Source organism: Lepidochelys kempii, chromosome 20 (assembly GCF_965140285.1).
Source record: "Lepidochelys kempii isolate rLepKem1 chromosome 20, rLepKem1.hap1, whole genome shotgun sequence".
Classification (NCBI taxonomy): Eukaryota; Metazoa; Chordata; order Testudines; family Cheloniidae; genus Lepidochelys; species Lepidochelys kempii.
In genome coordinates, this window is record NC_136399.1 from 3,089,642 (window position 1) to 3,097,494 (window position 7,853).

Consider the following 7,853-nt stretch of genomic DNA (forward strand, 5'->3'; position numbering starts at 1 on the left):
TGATGGAGGCAGGGCTGCGCCGCGGTGATAGGGGCCACGTTCGGCGGGAGCAGCGCCCCGTTAGGCCAGGCCTCCGGGGGGCGGGGATGGAGAAGATGCAGAGGACAGCAATAGTGTTTGGGCAAATCCCACCCGCGCTGGCCCAAGCTGGATGCAGCTGGATGGGGAAGTCGGACCCTCGGGAAAATGGGACCCAGGGGCACCCAGTGACTTGGATCAGATTCTCCCCCAAAGCTCTGATGCTCCCATCTAGCTCAGGTACTTCCCGGGCCCCCCGGGCCTGCAGTATCCGAGCTCCCCGACGTATTTCTCCTCACACGCCCCTCCGAGGCAGGGCGGGAGACTTGCCCCAGGTCTCCTGAGTCCTAGCCAAGTGTTCTCGCCCCTGCACTGCCCTTCCTCTCTGAGCTCAGCCTTTCATCGGAGGAGGTCCCGGGCCTTCGCTCGCTCAGAAGCCCAACCCCTCCGAGAAAGGGGACAGCAGCACTGCCTCCATCTTCCAGATGAGCCACGGAGGAAGCAAACCCCTTGCCCCGAAAAGCTGGGGACAGAACCCAGGTGTCCGAGTTGCCAGGCATGGGCCTGGCCCGCGACCACCCTCCCTCCTTTATTCAGCAAAGGCTCCTAACGTTTCCCCTTCACCGAAGCAGGTTGTTCTTTCAGCCTTAACTCTTCTCCCCACGTTTATTCACACGGCTTGAAACCGGGCTCTGACCGTGGGGGGCTTCCCCTCCCCAGCGCGGCTCAGAAACACTGACGGGGAAGGGAAAAGCTTTAGTCTCCACTACATTTCATGCCCACTGCAGAACCCTTTGCAGGAGCATTCTCTCCTGACTCCACACGCAGCTCGACGCCAGCTGAGGATCTGGCCTTGTGATTCTGCACGGACCCGGTCGTTAAAGCCAGAAGGAAGCCTTCCGTTCATGGCACCCCCCCCCCCCCGCCCCAGAGAGGTTAGATTAAAACATAAATATAATCTGGCTGGAACATCGCACCAGTTCTTCGCACTCGGAGCGACGACACACAAGGGCCCCAAGACAGAGAGACCTAACGTCGGCTGCTGCCAAAGCCAGAGAGACACGATCACCTGCCGGCCGGCTGGCTGCTCTTTGGCCCAGACCCCAGGCTTCACTACCGAGCCTCGAGCTGGCACGCAGGGCCAGGAAACCCCCTGGAAATTTAAAGTGGCTGCTTAAAATTGTAAGATTCCAGAGGAGCAGCCGTGTTAGTCTGTGTCCGCAAAAAGAACAGGAGTCTGTGTGGCACCTTAGAGACTAACAAATTTCTTAGAGCATAAGCTTTCGTGGGCTACAGCCCACTTCGTCGGATGCACAGAATGGAACATAGAGTAAGAAGATACAGATACACATACAGAGAAGGTGGAAGTTGCTATACAAACCGTAAGAGGCTAATTAATTAAGATGAGCTATTATCAGTTTGAAAGGCCCTTCAGGAGGCTGGCTCTGTCCCCTTCCTGGACTGGCCATGAGACCCCCAGTCCTGCAACAGCAACCTGGCCTTGGTGATGAGCAAACTTCCCCCAGGCCAAGGGCAGGCTGGGTCTGTGCTGAGCAGGGAGGTCAGCAGAGACACTGGGCTATAAAGTGCTGACTGGCAGGGGGAAAACGAGGCCACCCTAATTAGAGCCCCTTATCAGCCTTTCCCTGTTGCCTTCCGGGAGGCCGTTTATGTAACCCGTGATCCGGCAGGAGCGCCAAGCGGACCCAACTCCCATCAGAGCAGCAGCGTCCGGAGGGGAAATGGCCTTTTCCATTTATCTCCTCCAAACAAAGAGGAAAACAAGACCCCTGGAGAGGGGGAGTGGAGGGGGGTGCTTGAGAGCAGTCTGGTGACACCTCCCCCCCTTTCCCCCCCCCGTGCACTGAGCCTGCCGCAGCTGTTACCATGGGATCGGGAAGGACTTCGCCCGACACCCAAGAAAGCCGTTTCTTGAGCCATCGTTGCGGACGTCACATTTCTCCCCCCGGTCGCCATGCAACTCGTTTAAAGGTGGCCCACTCCCCTCTCGGTACAACTGGGTCAGGCACGCAGGTTGCAGTAGCACCTGGATAGACACTGGGTCAAATACCGGACGGTTAAAGCTTAGGGGTTTTCTGGACACGCTTTTATATTAAGGTCCAGTTTGTAAAGGGCTAACAGCTGTTCTAAGCAGGTTGTTGGCACGTGGCAGCACGCAGGAGAAGCAGAAAGTGCTGTGGATGGGTCTAAACCACGTAGTACGTGTTAGGAACACGTCCGTAGGGCTGCAGACGGCGATAAGCCGTGTGGTATGCACGCATATACATGTACGTAGTACAGGGGTGGGCAAACTACGGCCCGGGGGCCACATCCGGCCCTTCAGACGTTTTAATTTGGCCCTCGAGCTCCTGCCGGGGAGCAGGATCCGGGGCTTGCCCCGCTCTGTGCGTGCTGGGGTTCTGCGCGGTTCCCGGAAGCAGCGGCATGTCCCCCACTCCGGCTCCTACATGTAGGGGCAGTCATGGGACTCTGCACACTGCCCCTGTCCCAAGCGCCGCCCCCGTAGCTCCCATTGGCCAGGAACCATGGCCAATGGGAGCTGCAGAGGTGGCACCTGCGGATGGGGCAGCGCGCAGAGCCGCCTGGCCATGACCCCGCATAGGAGCTGGAAGGGGGACATGCCGCTGCTTCCAGACGCTGCTTGAGGTAAGCACCACCCAGAGCCTGCATCCCTGGCCCCCTCCTGCGCTCCAACCCCCTGCCCTGGCACTGATCCCCCTCCTGCTCCCTCAACCGCTCGGTCCAAGCCCAGAGCACCCCCCAAAGCCCCAGCCCCACCCCAGAGCCTACACCCCCAGCCACAGCCCTCACCCTCCCACCCCCACTCCAACCCCCTGCCCTCATCCAGAGCCCCCTCCCACACCCTGAACTCATTTCTGGCCCCACCCCGGAGCCCTCACCCCCTCCCACACCCTAACCCCCAATTTCGTGAGCATTCATGGCCCGCCATACAATTTCCGTACCCAGATGTGGCCCTCAGGCCAAAAGGGAGGTTTGCCCACCCCGGTGTAGCGGCATGACATCAATAGAAGGTGCCGTAGACAGGTCTAGAATCGCAGGGACCTCGAGAGGTCACCTAGTCCAGGCCCCTGCACTCACGGCAGGACTCAGTAGGATATGCCATGTGCTATGTATGCAGATGTATGTATGTAGTATGCATTAGCAGTACATCTGCAGAGGGTGTTATAAATGGCTACAAGCCCTGGTTATAACAAGCAACCTGTTCCCCTGCTGGACTATATAACAACCGATGGTTTATTCAAGCAACTATCCATCGGTTATTAAATGGGGCCTTACTACAAAGCATGACCTGTTTTCCTCCAGTGCCCAGCCCTGCAATATCCATGCTCCCCACTGTAAAGGGGTGTGTCGGCCGGATGCCTCGGTGAGACCCATGTGCCCACGGAAAACCGGCCAAAGAGGGTGAGTTCCGTCCGAGCTGCAGGGGGTAGGAATTAGGGATGGCCAGTCTGGCTCAGACCAAGGGTCCATCTAGCTCGGTCTCCTAGGGCACGTTTACACTGCAATAAAAGACCCGCAGCGTGGCCGTGGCTGGCCTAGCCCAGCTGACTCTGGCCTATGGGGCTCAGGCTGTGGGGCAGCGTAGCCATTCGGGTTTGGGCTAGTGGGAAACCCAAATCAACTGACCCAAATCTGAGACGCGGGGCTGCGGGGTTTTTATTGCAGTGTAGACGCATCTCACGCACAGGGTACATCACAGCAAGTCTCAGAGCCCAAGTCAACGACTCAGGTTCACAGGGCTCGGGCCGGAGCTCGGCCTCGGAAGCCCACCCCCACGCCCTCAGCTTCAGCCTGGGCCGCAACATCTACACAGCTATTGTTAGCCAAGGAGCCCGAGTCTGTCGATCCAGACTCTGAGACGTCTCTCTGTAGACGCTCCTGTAGTGGGCGGCACCAGGTGCGTCAGAGGAAGCATGAGAAAGCCTGCATTGATGGGATAACTTGTCCCCAGGGAAAGCCCCCTCCTGAATGCTAGCAGCCAGCAGCTCCTCTATGCCCTGGAGCTGGGGGTCCGGATTCCAAAAAAATCCTTCACCTCAGAGGAAGAGTTATAAGAAATGTCACCAATGGGGCCTGATTCCGCAGGGTGCAGAGCACCCTTCAGTTTGGCCCCGGGCAGGTTGGGAGGGGGATCTATTCCTGGCTCTGTGAAGGGAATGCGGTTCCGTGGTTAGAGCAAGAGATGCTGAGAATCAGGACACCTGGGTTCCTTCCCTGGCTCTCCCACTGATTTGTTGTGTGACCCAAGGCAACTCATGTCATCTCTCTCTGCCTCAGTTTCCCAATCTGTTAAATGGATAGAAAAATACTTCCCTGCCTGGCACAGAGGTCACAAACCCCAATTAATGGTTTGTAAAACTGTCAGAGATCCTCCCGTTGAAAGACAAAGGGCTAGAACGACCATAGCATCTGTCTTGGTTACTGACTCACTTCTCCACGTAACTGTATCAGATCAGTGGTAGACTAGAGCCAGGTATAGAATCACAGAAATGTCGGGGTGGACGGGACCTCGAGAGGCAGGACCCAGTAAACCTAGACCAGCCCTGACAGGTGTTTGTCCAACCTATTCTGAAAAAACTCCAGCAAGGGGGCTCCCACCCCCTCCCTGGGAAGCCTCTTCCCGAGCTTAACTCCCCTTAGAGTTAGAAAGTTTTTCCTAATATCCAACCTAAAGTCTCCCTTGCTGCAGATGAAGCCCATGGCTTCTTGTCCTCCCTCCAGCAGACACGCAGCACAAGTGATCACCGTCCTCGTTATAACAGCCCTGAACAAATGCGAAGCCTTAGCAGGTCCCTCCTCAGTCTTTTCACAAGACTAAACATGACCAGGTTTTTACCCTTCCTCATAAATCAGGGTTTCTAAACCTTTGATCACAATAGTCTCAATACCCTCACCAGTGCCAAGTCGTGTGAGACAATTCCCTCCGGCGTCTTACGTATGACACTCCTGGTAATACAGCCCAGAACGATATTAGCCTTTTAGGCACCTGTGTCACATTGCCGGCTCTCCCTCAATTTCTGATCCACGCTAACCCCTAGATTGTTTTCAGCAGTACACCCGCCTGGCCAGTTATGCCCTGAGTGCAGTGCTTTGCACTCCTCTTTACTGAATTTCCCCTTGTTGATATCAGACAAATTCTCCAGTTTATCGAGGTCATTTTGAATTCTAATCCCATCCGCCAAAGTGCTTCCAACCCCTCCTAGCGGCACATGTTAAAAGCGTGCTCTCCAGCCCATTCTCCAAGCCACTACTGCAAATACTGAATTGTGCCAGCCCAGGACTGACCCCACTAGATGTGTCCTCCCAGTCTGATAGTGGCCCGTTGATAGCTCCTCTCTGAGTAGGGTCTTTCAACCGGTTGTGCACCCGTACTTCCATCTTGAGCACATCTCCCTAGTTTGCTTCTGAGAACTGCAAGTGGGACTGCATCAAAAGTCTTATTAAAATCACGATCGATCATGCCTACCGCTTCCCCCTTATCCACTAGGCCCGGAACCACGGGCTGCTAAAGCCACATGCGCCCCACTGCATGTCAGACGGGGAGGGATAGCTCAGTGGTTTGAGCACTGGCCTGCTAAACCCAGGGTTGTGAGTTCAAACCTTGAGGGGGCCATTTAGGGATTGGGGGCCAAAAATTGGGGATTGGCCCTGCTTTGAGCAGGGGGTTGGACTAGATGACCTCCTGAGGTCCCTTCCAACCCTGATGTTCTATGATTTGGTAAGAGAATAAAGGCAAAGGGTTTCTGTTTGCAGTCATGGGGCAGGGTCCTTAGGATACCTGCTTTCTAAGGTTTGTTTTGTTAGAGGCTTGACTTATAGGGGCCATTACGCTTCCCTGTTCCCGCTGGGCCTTCCTTCCGAGCTGATTGTTGATCACAATGTCTTCTCTGCTTCTGAGAAGGAGATTTCCAGGAATTGTTTTCCAGGCTTACTGCTCGATGCAAAATGTTCTCTCTGAAAACACCCCCTCTCTCCCCCACCAACTGCTGGAGCAGCGCCAGAGCCCCCTTCCCCTTCAAAACTGCAGAGCAATCATATCTTGTGCAGGAGTTGTGTCATGGCCAGGAAGCGGTTTTGTTGGAGGAATTGGTCTGAGAATAAGACTCAGCTGATGGACGAGTTGATCGTACATAGAATGGGCACCTACCTCCTTGCCAGGTCTGTGGGGCTATCGGCATTCCTTCTTTCCAAGTGCAGGGAGATCTGGAGACGGACAGAGCTGAAGAAGAACAAAATGTTTCTGATTATTATTTGTATTACGTAGCACCGGAGAAGGGGGCCACCCGCTGGCTCTACAAACACACAGTGATAGTCCCGCAATGTTTTAACTGGGTAGTTTATTCTCCGCTTTCTGTCCTACACAGTCACGTGGCCCAGGCTGCGTTGCGCCCCAGAGGAGGCTGCATTAGAGTGGTGGAGGAAGCGATCGGAGCTGTAAGATCCCTGCACACCCAAGCAAGGCCACTGGTTAGTAACGTTTTCAAGACCCTTTGGAAGAAAGGTGCTGTGCCAAAGTCTCTGTGGCTGGCTCATTCCCAGACTGAGTTACTGGGAAGGAGTCGCTCACCAGTGTTGGCCTTGTGCACGCTCCGCCAGCTTCAGGAGCCACAACCCCGTGATTCCCCGGCTGGGTTCTGGCACGACGAAGCTGACTGCCTACCGCTTGTTGGCCTGCTCTGCGCTCTCAGGCCAATTTGTCGCAGTGCCCCACATACGTGACGTGGGGATGCTTCCCCTCCTCATGCGGGGGGAGGATTTGTTTCGGGATGAATTAAAGAACGCTCTGCAGGGGCTTAGCTATTACTGTGAGGAAGGACTAGACAGACCCAGATTGCTTTATTGCATCCATGGATCAAACTCTATCTGGGGCCCTATAGATACAATGCTATAGGCCCCCCTATCCTCACTCCCGCTTGGAGTGGCAGTGATCGGGGTTCCTTCCTCACAACAGAGAGAGGCACGGGACCGCCCTCTCCCTCCCCAGGTGTAGCCTCAGCTCCCCCCGTCTCTGGCCCAGAGAAGTGGGTCTTAGAAATAATGCGCCACTGATCTACATGGGGTAGACCCCGCCGCTCAGCCCTACGGTCTCAGGCTCTCTGCACACTCAGGCAATGGTTACTCTCAGGTGACAGCTCTGAGATTTCCATTGCAAGCGGGAGGGCGAGAAACAATTTTACAAAAAAGAAAGCTGAGGTTCTGACATCATCCCATGACTCCAGGAGCAGGGGGGTGGGGGGGGAAACGTAGGCAGGGGTCAATAACATCTCTGCCTTCACCCATCTTGATTCACTGGGACAGATTAACCCAGAGCCAGGAAGGCCAGCTTTCCTCCCTGCCTGGAAACGGCTAAGCCAGTGTGAACCCTGCTGAGATCGAAGTAATAATTGGGTGGGCTCCATCTCATCAAACAGGTCAGGCAAAAGCTGGTTGGGGATCTGAGTGGGGCAGGCTGTGGATTTCAGAGCCTCGCTCTGTGCGGCAAAGGAAATTAACCTGGAAAAGATGCGCCCACTGGCCTACCCCACTTTCATGTCCTATCTGACCTGTCCCCAAAATCTTCCTCCCCTCCCGCCCCCCAGCTCTGCAGCGAAACCAAACCCATCTTCATTCTAGCTGAGCCAGACCCCAGGAATTAGGAATCACGTCCAATGTGGCCTTGCACTGGGCAGTGTTTTCAGGATATCAGGCGATGATGTACATTTCCTGTATGGAAGAGAGCTCCGAGGGGTGGGGGGTATGCATGTGGAAGAAGCCAGCGAGCCCACCCTGAGCTCACTCTGGGAACGACGGTC